The sequence below is a fragment of the Talpa occidentalis genome, unplaced genomic scaffold, assembly GCF_014898055.3.
Source record: "Talpa occidentalis isolate TD23 unplaced genomic scaffold, MPIMG_talOcc4v2.1 talOcc4.15, whole genome shotgun sequence".
NCBI lineage: Eukaryota > Metazoa > Chordata > Mammalia > Eulipotyphla > Talpidae > Talpa > Talpa occidentalis.
Window position 1 is genome coordinate 67589544 of NW_023601543.1, and position 12259 is coordinate 67601802.

The window sequence follows — 12259 nt, forward strand, 5'->3', positions numbered from 1 at the left end:
TGTTCTACTCTTGGAGTCACCTCTAATTAATGGCATTGGATGTCCCAGTTGGCCTCAGTCATATTTGTCCCATGCAGTTAAGGACTTATAAAAAAGATAATTTTCAGATAAGATGTAATATCCCCTCTTTACTCAGTTACATCACAAAAAAATAAATCTTCTTTAGGAACCATTAATCTAAATAAGGTGGACACTGACAGATAACTTTTTGGGTATGAGGGGCAGTAGGTTGCAGGAAACATATAAAGGAAGGAGTATACTGGGTACTTTGTAATACCCTGTGTGATGTTATGAATATGTCAAACATAAATGGAAATATGAAGTGTACATAGAGAAATGTCAGTATCAAATCCAAGAGTGTTGGGAGCATATGTATCAGGATAAATAGTAAGACAAAGAAATGATGATGAGATGAAAATAATGAGTTTGCCAAACAGGGGAAGTAAAAAAAAAAATAAAATCATGCCAGGGAAGAAAAAAAAGATAAGAAAATAGTTTGTTCTCTGAACTACTGCTCTGTGTCAAGTTCTGTAATGAATCTTCAGCAAAGTTAATGAACAAGAAAGTGTGGTCTCACATCCTTGAGTGATTTTTATTTGGGATCCTGATTAGGTTATTTCTTAAGTACCAAGTTTGACAATGCCTTAGGATCACAAGACCTGTTTATAAGACACAACATCCCCACAGGTCACTGTGCAAGCATTTCTCTAAAGGTGACTTGAAAACAGCAGTCCGTTAGTGAGATTGTTTCTGGAGTAATTAGACTTCCTTTTGGTTGTAGTTGTAGCTATTTATTTTTTATACCTCCTGAGAACTCATCAAGTAAGAAAGTAGAGGGAAAAAGTTTTCGCTAGTATACTAGAGCATCTAGTGGGAATTCCACAGATATTATCTTGAGCCAGCCTTGCAAAAAGAATCTCTTTAGTTGGAAAAAATATATACCAAATAAGAAAAATATATATACATTTAAGGTTATAATGTTCAGGTCTTTTTAGAAGTTTTGATCCTCTTAATATCCCATTGTTGCTGACTTCAGTAATTCTAGGATGCTAGAAGACTAGTCAGAGACCTGCACTAAAAAACAAATACTGCATTTTAAAGTCTTGCTCTTTCTTACATTTTTTAAAAATGTTTCTTCTGAGCAAATAAGAACAGCTTTCTGCTTGAAATTAGATTTGTATAACAAAAAAATTCAGTAAATCAAGAGAATTGATGGTGTTATCTGGGCAGTTGGCCAGTCACCCTTATGTTACCTAGATTTACACTGAATACAGTGATAACACCAGATGGCCCATATTCCCATCTGTCCAGAGCCAATCAAAATCTTCCCAAAGAGAAACACTTGGGGATGCCTAAGCTCAATATGCCAAAAGGCAAAATGTCAGATACAAGTGGAAAATAGAATGGAAAGTTCCCTTGACAGAGCATTTTTATGAGCCACCAAAAATCAATGAATTTGTATTGTGGTTCACTTCCTAGTGTCCACATGGGTTGCCAATGAGTAATGCCTAATCATCATTCTATTCACTCCTCATTTTAATAGGGAATGTCCATCTTTAACCTACCAGAGTTTTGCTAAGCCAAACACACTGTCATTGCTCAAACTGTAGGCTTGGTCACACCTAACCTCTGATCTTGACTAGATCTTGACCAAGGCTGGTGACATATTAGCTTCATACCCTGATCTGGCAGCCATCATAGGTCATTAATCTTGTATCTGATATGCTAAGGCCAAAGATGCAAGCTTTCTACATTTGAGTTTCCCAGACTTGGGGTGGCTTCTTTTCTGCTTCTCTATTTTGTATGCTATTTATTTATTTATTTATTTATTTGTTTGTTTGTTTGTTTATTTATTTGGTGGGTAGTTTGCCTTTTTTCAGTTAAGCCCTAATGGACCTTAACTCTAATCTTTCACAGATAGACTTTGAGCTTTCCTCTCCTCCCACCAACCTGTTTCTCTCAGTCATTATGGAAGGGATATTGAGGCACAGGAAAGGATCCTCAGGCCATTTTGGACTCTTGACATCTTCTGCATCCCATGGGGTGATGGCCCATAGACACTTTGAGCAGCCTTCCAATGGGCAGGTTGGAATAAGTACTGAACAGAAGCACCATTCAAGACAAAAATGAAGGGGAACCCCTAGGTAGCCCCACCTGCTGCTCAGGCATTGCACCCAGGCAGTGTACAGGATAAAGGATTTTCTCTGTTGCACATACTGCTCATTTTCCTTCTTGCTATTTCTTTTGTTCTGTCCCTACTTAAATCTTTAAGGATGTATTCTTCTATTTTACTGCCAGATTTCTACTCTATTCTTCTGATTGCCCAATTTTGGCTCATTTCCTCTGGAATGAGCTACTATTAGTGACATCCTATTTGGCATGGAGCCAGCCCCTTCTACTGCCTCCTCTTATTCCTAGCTTCAAAGACTGCTGCCTCCTTTCCAGGTGACTGTGGTCAACAGCCTGTGAGCATAAAGATGATTTTACTTGTTGGAAAAGAGTTGACTCTGATTGATGCAAGCAAAATGGGAAAAACTATAAAAAAGTTCATGGTTAGAATAAGCTACCATTAATTGTTCCAAAGTAGCCTAGAATCTATGATTCTAAATATAGAACGATATTCTTACACAGAATGAATGGTAATTTCTGCTCAAAGTTTGGGATTGTACTCATCCCATTCAGTGGGATGTTTTTTCATTTCATTTAATTTATTTTTAAGGAATTATTTATTTATTGCCAATGTCTATTTTTTTATTTTATACATTTTTACATCATTTTTCATTTTTGCACAGTGTATGCATTTTTGTATTGGTTATAGTCCCCATACAATTTCCACCTCCCCTTGTTTTGATCCTACTTCCTGCTATGTGCCCCCTCCCCCGCCCCCATAGTGTGTCTCTGGTTTATAGTTGCTTGTTGATTTTGATTTTTACTTTATTATAATGAGGTTTTTTCCTGGTCCCATATTTAGGTTTTCTAAATTCCTGCTATGAGTGAGACCATTCAGTATTTTTCTTTTTCTTTCTGGCTTATTTTACTAAGCATGATCCCTTCCAGCTCCATCCATGTTGCTGCAAATCACATGAGTATAGTTAATTGATTGCTGATTAATATTCTATTGTGTATATGTACCACAGCTTTTTGATCCAGTCATCTATTTTTGGGCATTTGGGTAGTTTCCATAGCTAAGCTATTGGAAATAGTGCTGCTATAAACATACAGGTGCAGGTGCCCTTTTGAATTAATGGTTCTGTGTCCTTTGGGTAAATACCTTAATTGCTGGATCATATAGAAGCTCCATCTTTAGCAGGTTGAGGAATCTCCACACAGCTTTGCATAGTGGTTGGACCAGTTTGCATTCCCACCAGCAGTGCAGGAGAGTTCCTTTTTCTCTACATCCTCACCAACATTTGTTGTTGCTAGTTTTTTTTTTTTTTTTAATATGTGCCATTCTCACTGGTGTAAGATGGTATCTCATTGTAGTTTTGGTTTGCATTTCCCTGATTACAAGTGATGAACATTTTTTCATATGCCTGTTGGCCATTTGCATTCCCTCTTTGGAAAAATTTCTTTTTAGCTCTTCTGCCCATTTTTTGACTGGATTATTTACTTTGTTTTTGTTGAGTCTCATCAGTTCTTTGTAGATTGTTGTAATTAGTCCTTTATCGTTAGTGTTGTGTGCAAAAATTTTCTCCCAGTCGGTGGGGTGTCTCTTAATTTTGGGTCTGTCTCATTTGCTGTACAGAAGCTCTTTAATTTGATATAGTCCCAGTTATTTATCTTTGCCTTCACTATCACTGCTTTGGGTGATGTGTCTTTAAAGATGTTACTGAGGTGTATGTCATGTAGTGTTTAACCTTTATTTCCTTCTATATATTTTATGGTTTCAGGTCATAAGTGTAGTTCTTTAATCCATTTTAAGTTGTTTTTTGCTCATGGTGTGAGATAGTAGACAAGCTTCATTCTTTTATGTAGCAACCCAGTTTTCCCAGTACCATTTATTGAACAAACTTTCTTTGCTCCAGTGCATATTTTTGCTCCTTTGTCAAAGATTAGTTGGCCATAAATCTGTGGGTTTATTTCTGGATTTTCTGTCCAGTTCCATTGGTCTGTGTGTCTGTTCTTGTTCCAATACCACACAGTTTTGATTAGTATGGCTTTGTAGTATAGTTTGAAGTCTGGGAGTGAGATACCTCCATTCCCTTCTTTTTTTTTTTTTTTTTTTTTTTCAGGAGAGCTTTGGCCATTCAGGGTTTTTGGTGGTTTAATATGAATTGAATTTCATCGATATTTGTACTATTTCTTTGAAGAACATCATTGAAATTTTCATTGGAATAGCACTGAATCTGTAAATTGCTTTTGGTAGGATGGCCATTTTGATAATGTTAGTTCTTCCAATCAATGAGCAGGGAATGTATTTCCATTTCTTTGTGTCTTCTTCTATTTCTTTTAACAGTGTTTTATAGTTTTCTTTGTATAGGTCCTTTACCTCTTTTGTAAGGTTTATTCCCAAGTATTTGATTTTTTTTGTTTCAATAATAAAAGGGATGATTTTCTTGATTTCTTCTTCAGATCGATTATATGTGTATAGGAAGGCTACTGATTTTTGTGTGTTGATTTTGTATCCAGCTACCTTACTAAACTGATTGGTTAGTTTAATTAGTTTTTCTGTGGAGTTTTTGGGGTTCTCTATGTATATTATCATATCATCTGCAAATAGTGATAGTTTAACTTCTTCCTTCCCTATTTGGATTCCTTGTATGCCTTTCTCTTGTCTTACTGCTCTAGCTAGGACTTAAAGTATTATATTAAAAAGCAGTGGTGAGAGAGGACATACTTGTCTTGTTCCAGATCTAATGGAAATGCTTTACGCTTTTCAACATTGAGAATGAAATTGGCTATGGGCTTGTCATACATGGCCTTTATGATGTTGAGGTATGTTCCTTGTATCCCCAGAATTTCAAGGGCCATTATCATAAATGGGTGTTGTACTTTGTCAAAAGCTTTCTCAGCATCTATTGATATTATCACATGGTTTTTATATTTCTTTTTGTTGATGTGTTGGATTACATTGATTTTCAGATGTTGAACCATCCTTATGTCCCTAGAATAAATCCTACTTGGTCGTGGTGAAGTATCTTATGGATACATTGTTGGATTCTGTTAGCTAAAATTTTATTGAGGATTTTTGCATCAGTGTTCATTAGATAGATTGACCTGTAGTTTTCTTTTTTTGTGTTGTCCTTATTCGGTTTTGGTATTAGTGTAATGTTGGCTTTATAGAATGTGTTTGGTATTATCCCTTCCTTCTCAATTTTTTGTAAGAGTTCATGAAGGATAAACACTTGTTCATTTCTGAATGTTTGGTAGAATTCATTTGTAAATCCATCTGTTCCTGGGCTTTTGTTTTTGGGGAAGGTTTTGATTACCATTTCACTGCTTGTAATTGGTCTGTTTAGGTGTTCTATTTCATCTTTATCTAGCTTTGGGTGATTGTAAAGTTGTAGGAATTTGCCCATCTCTTCTAGATTGTTGAACTTGTTTGCATATACCTGTTCATAGTAGTTTCTGATTTTTCTTTTGATTTCTGCTGTGTCTGTTGTGATTTCTCCTCTTTCATTAGTGATGCTATTTATTTGTGCTTTCTCCCATTTTTCCTTTGTAAGCCTGGCTTGGGGATTGTCTATTTTATTTAGTTTTTCAAAGAATCAACTTTTCGTTTCATTGATCTTTTGTATTTATTTTTTTTTTTTAGTTTCTATTTCATTTATTTCTGCTTTGATTTTTATTATTTCCTTTTTTTCTACTGGTTTTAGGGTTTTTTTGTTGTTCTTTTTCTAGTTCTTTGAGCTTTGAGATTAGGTTATTTCTTTGAGTTCTTTCTTGTTTCTTGATGTGAGCCTGTATTGCTATATATTTTCCTCTTATCACTGCTTTTGCTGTGACCCATACATTTAGGAAATTAGTGTTCTCCTTGTCATTCAACTGAGAGTATTTTTTTAAAAATTTTTTCTTTGATCTCCTCATTAGTCCAGTGGTCTTCCAGTAGTGTGGGCTTTAATCTCCATGAGGTAGAAGGGTTTCCTCCCTTCTTTTTATGGTTTATTTCTAGTTTGATGCCTTCATGGGCAGAGAAGATGGTTGGTATGATTTCAAACATGGTGTATCTGTTGATGTTTGTCTTGTGTCCCAGTATGTGATCAATCCTGGAGAATCATCCGTGTGCACTTGAGAAAAATGTGTACTCACATTTTTTGGGTTCAGTGTTCTATAGGTGTCTGTTAAGCCTATGAGGTCTAGATCCATATTTAGAGCTTTAGTGTCCTTACTTATTTTTTGTCTCATTGATATATCCATTATTATAGTGGTATGTTTAAATCTCCTACTACATATGTGTTTTCTCTGATATCTGTTTTCGGATATGATAATAGATGTCTGATATATTTTGGTGCTCCTTCATTTGGTGAGTATATGTTAATGAGTGTTATGTCTTCTTGAAGTATTGTCCCCTAGTTCATAATGTAGTGACTGTCTGGGTTCCGGGTCTCTTTTTACCATTTTAAGTTTGAAATCTGTTTTATCTGATATAAGTATAGCTGTCTTTGCCTTCTTTTTTGGTCCATTTGCTTGTAGGATTGTTTTCCATCCTTTTACTTTCTGTCTATTTTTATCTTTTGTAGTTAAATGTGTTTCCTGGAGATAGCAAAAGGCTGGGTTTTGTTTCTTAATCCAGCCTGTGACTCTTTTTATTGAAGAGTTTAGTCCATTTACATTTAGTGTTAATATTGATATGTCAGCATCTGTATTTGACATTTTGTCTGTCTTTTCTCTTGTTTTATTTATTTATTTATTTATTTTTGTCTTGTTTCTTATTCATCCCTCTGTTGGTTCTGGCTTTAGGGCTCCTTGTACTATTTTTTAGAGTGGGGGTTTAGTCATAATGAAATTCTGGAGTTTCTGTTTGTCTGGGGAGTTCCTTATTCTTCATAGAGGAAGGAAAGCTTTGTCGGATAGAGTATTCTTGGTTGGCATTTGTTGTCCTTGTGTTTGTTGAGTATGTTCCTCCACTCTCTCCTTGCCTGTAATGTGTCTTCAGAGAAGTCTGATGTCAGCCTGATTGGTTTTCCTTTGTATGTTATCTGTTTCTTCCCTCTTGTCAGCTTCATTATTATTTCCTTGTCTTGGATTCTTGGGATCTTTACTATTATGTGTCTTGCTGTATTTTTCTTTTCATCATGGAAGTTTGGTGTTCTTCTTGCTTCTTGTATGTCTATTTTCAGCTCCTTCTTCATGTTTGGGATGTTCTCTTCAATTATTTCCTGGAATATTTTCTCTGTTCCTATGTCTCTCTACTCTCCTTCTGAGATTCCTATAATTCTTATATTTCCTTTCCTCATGGAGTCAGAGAGTTCCTTAAGTCTTTCTTCATTCTTTTTCTTTCATACTTTTCTTTCCTTTTCTGTTTTGGTTCTTTTTATTTTTGTGTCTTTGAGACTACTTATTCATTCTTCCGTGTTATCTATTTTGCTTTCATTGCTTTTCCCAGAGTTCTTTAGCTCCTCCATTAATCCTTTGATCTCCTGCATTTCTTTCACTTCCCTCTTTAGGGACTCAATTTCACTCTTATGGTTGCTGATTATTTTTCCCATATCATTTTTGTCGTCTTTCAGTTTTCTAATCATGGCAATTTTAAATTCTCTATCAGGAAGATGCATAAGTTCTTTTAAGTCTCTGGTGTTGCAGTCTGGTGTTTGATTGTCTTTTCATGGCATGTCTTTTCCCTGGGGACATACTTGGTTGCTTGTAATTTTTTTTCTTCCTGCTACCTGTTTTCTAATGTGTCCTGTGCATTGGGACACTGTGTCTCTGGTACTGGCTGGCATCTCTTTGGTGTGCTCTTTCTGGGATATCAGAAACTGGCAGTCCAATCGAGTCCAATACTGTTATGCCAGCAGTCCAGTAGGGCAGTGGTATTATGTGTATGTTAATGGTCGCTGTCCCTAAAATCTCCTCCTTCTGTATTTGTTTAATTCCAGAGGTGGATCTTGAGGTCCCACAGACTGCCCTGGCAGTTGCTGGATTGCCCGCTGGGCTCCAAATCGCTGGATACCCCTCTGGGCTTTGACTCATTGCCAGGCCAGGCCTGGCTTATTGAGGCCTTCTGCTCACCTCTGACTGTGGGGAGAGCCCTTTCTCAGTTCCACACAACAGCTTTGGTGAGGTCTGGATGCACGCAGAATTCCCTGTCTAAATATGGCACGTCTGCTGTGTGCTTCCCTGTGCCTTGGGTCTGTTGTCTTTTCATTTTAATGGTAGCTTCTTTCACAGCAGAAGCTTTTTGGTTTGTTGTAGCCCCATTTGTCCATTTGTTTATTTTTGCTTTTGGTTTTCCTGACATTGGAGAGGAGATCTCAAACATATCATTTGAATTGCCAATGATTCGTCAATTCCATTCCTTGATAGTTTTTCAAAGAATGCAAAAACTGATTTGAGGGGTATGTGCACTCCCATGTTCATTGCAGCACTGTTGACAATAGCCAAGTTATAAAAACAACCTAAGTGCTCAACAATAGATGCGTGGACATTGGATGAGATATGATATGCATTATGCAATGGAATGCAACTCAGATGTAGACAGGTAAAATACTGCTATTTGCAACAACGTGAATGGAACTGGTGGGGATTATCTTTTTTTTATTATTTATTTATACAAGAACTGGGGTACAGGTCAGAAGCACAGGAGGGTGAGAGAATTCACCAGAGCCAGAGCGGGGAGCAGAACAGGCAGACGGACCAAAGACAATGCTGAGGGGAGCAGCGGGCAAGGCAGGAGAGGTCTGCTGCGCCATGTTGGTTACTCCCTGGCCAGCGGGGAATCAAACCAGCACTGCAGAGGCTGCGGACAGCTTCACGGTGAGGCGCTCAACCACCGTGCCACCAGGGAAGCCCTGGTGGGGATTATCTTAAGTGAACTCAGTTAGAAGGAGAAAGACAAATGTTGGATGATTTCACTCATAGTTGGAGTATAGAGGAAGAAAACAAAGGCACCCACAAAACTAAATCGAAGTCGTGCTTAGAATTACTGAGAATTCGAGAAGGAAGAGGGGTGGGAAGAAAGGAGGAAGGGGCTCAATGGCCCATGGAGGATAACTGTGGGTACCTTGATGGTGGGTTTGGTGTGGTAATGTAGATCTGAAGAATGTGAACTTATTCCCCAAAATCGTATACAGTACTGTAAACCAATGACATCTCCAAAAAACAAATTTCTTGGGTAACCTTCTAAGTGACAAATTGGTTATTATTTTTAGGTTTCCTTCTTCCCAAAGGCATGCATTTATAATACCTAGCTCAATTATATATAGAGTAGCAGGTTTTTCCCTTCACAGAAAAACTCTGTTCTTATTCCATGGGGTGAGTAGGAAGAAACTCATTTTGAAAGCCCTGCAGGCTCCTTCTGTTCTCTGCCCTTCATTATGGAGAGACTGGGAGCCTCACGGTAACAGTAGTAGTGACAGGCTGGTCCCCAGCAGAGGTCCCAGTATAACAAGGGTAAATACAAGCGAAATAGAGATAAGCTGCCTCTCAGAATGCTCAAAATGCATTGTTTCTTATTTCATGTTGCTGGCAGTGTTAATTTCCCCATTAACACATTAGCTGGAGTAATTGTGATGACTTTCCTGATTTTACAGCAACATATCATTTTCCATTATCGATTTGATACTAGTTCTGAAGTAAGAATGCATCTCTGTTAAAGTTATGGTGGTGAAACTAAGAGAGAAATGGGCAACAGCATGAATGCTTTGGTAGATTAACATATTGCAACAAGAAGTGATAAGTGTGATTCATTTAAATTTGCTACAAATCGACCCTTTCCTGATAGGTAAAGTTGGCCACCTTTTAATGTCACATAGAATGACTGCAATCTCCAGAGATATTCGTTTGAAAATTCAACATTTTGCTGCTAAAAAAGATCTTTACTAATCCATTGGCTTTACAACTTTAAATATCTTTTGAATTTTAATAATCTAAGTTTCAAGACTGGCTATATTTTTTTTTATTTTATTATCAGTAAATTTCAAAGTTGCAATATTATCTTGTACTTCTTGGAATTTATAAGATAGCCTTACGAGTAAGTTATTTTTCTTACTTTATTGTTAAATTTTCATGCAGTAAAATTGACTTGTGTTGTAGTGTTGTATGAATTTTAACACATGTCGATTTGTATAACTGCCATCACAACCAGCATCAAAAACACTCCTATTACTACAGAAAACTACTGCATACAATACACTTATAGTCAAATACTCCCCCACCCAAACTTCAGGCAACCAGTGATCTGTTTTCTGTTGCTCTAACTTTGCTTGTTTCTGAAAGCTACATGTTATATATGTAGTTGTATATTGCATGATTATGCATTATATATTATATGGTATAAAACATGTATTATATGTCACACATTTATATTTTGCTTATACAGTGTTTTATATATTGTACAATTATATATTGTACGAAAATATATCTATATAAACAAAATCATACAGTATATACTCTTTTGATACAGCTTTCTTTCATTAAGCACTTACACAAGTTGTGTGCATCAATAGTCTTTTCCATTCTATTGTTGAGTAATAACTTCTTGTATGGATGTACTATACTTTGTTTATTAGTTCTCCTGTTGATGGACATTTGAGTTATTTCCAACTTTTTTTCTCCAATAACAAAGAAAGCTGCTGCTGTAGCCAGACTTAATACAGTGACTCCTTTGGGCCCACACCCTGTATAATTCACAGGACTTGAGCTTGAGAGATATGTGAATTTTCAGTCAGCTATTAGCTCTGTGATTAGGTTATCTTAGACAACACAATTTACTCTTAAAAAAAGATTATTCTTAGTGTATGTATTAGTCTGCCCAGGGTGCCTTAACAGATACTAATGACAAGGAGGTTTAAACGACAGAAATTTATTTTCTCACAATTCTGGAAGCCAGAATTTCAAGCTCACTGTGCTAGCCCAATTGAGGCCCAATTTCCTGGCTTGTCCAAGGTCACCTTCTCCAGGTTTCTTCAGAGGACTCTGCTCTGAGAATACACTCTTCTGGCATTCATTCCTCTTCTTAAATTACAACAAACTTATTGAAGCAGGACTCTACCACTAAGAATCCTTTAACCTTAGTTACCACTTTAAAGGCCCTACATCCAAATACTGTCAGGCTGGAGGTAGGAACTTCAACATGTGAGTTCTGAGAGGGCTCAGTTTAGTTCTTAACAGTGGGTTGGACCTAATTAGTTGAACCCTTAAAAGAGATGGGATTTTTTCTGGTAAAAGGGATTTGAAAAGTGAGAGGGATTTAATACAAAGGAGATTCTCCATTGCTGGCTCTGAAGGGGAAGGGTACACACAGCAAGGAATTTAGGTAGCCTCTTGGAGCCGAAAATGGCTTCAGGCTGACAGTCAGCAAGGAGACAAGGACCCAGTCCTAAAATGCAAGAAACTGAATTCCACCACAACTGCATCACCTTAAAAGAGACCCTGACTTCCAGCTAAGAACACAGCTTGATCAACACCTTGAGCAGAGCACCCAGCCATACTGAGTTCTGACCCACAGACCGATTGTGAACTATTAATTGAAAATTGTTTTAAGCTGCCAAAGATTGTGGTTTCTTTCTATGCAGAAATAACATACTAAGGTATATATTGTGGTATCTGGAAATGATCTTTGTCTATTTTCTTTTGCCAATAACACAGTGTCTCAATCATTGTATCTTTATAGTAGATCCTAAAATTGCATAGGGTGAATCTTCCAACTTGATTTCTCCCTTTCAGAACTTTGGCTAGTCTAGTAATTTTGTCTTCCTGTATAAATTTCAGAATCAGTCTGTGGATATCTTTTTATTAAAAAGAAGCTTAGTAAGATTTTAATTGGAATTACATTAACTGCTTAGGTCACATTAAGAGGAATTGACATTTTAACTATCTTGAACATTCCAATCCATGAACACAGATTGTTTGTCTAGTAATTTGTATCTTATTTGGTTCTTTCACCAGTGTTTTGCGGTTTAAATTTTTTTTTTTTTTCTGTGGGTCCCCTCTGGAAGGTGCTTTAGACTTGGGACAGGCTTTGGGCCTTGCTCTGGGCCAATCCTGTTTGGGTGGAATTTTACCCATGAGGGGACAGGTAACTTTGGGTGCTTGATTTAGAAACTATATTCTTTTTTTTTTTTTTTTTTTTTTTTTTTTGGATCCAAATCTCTTTTTTTTT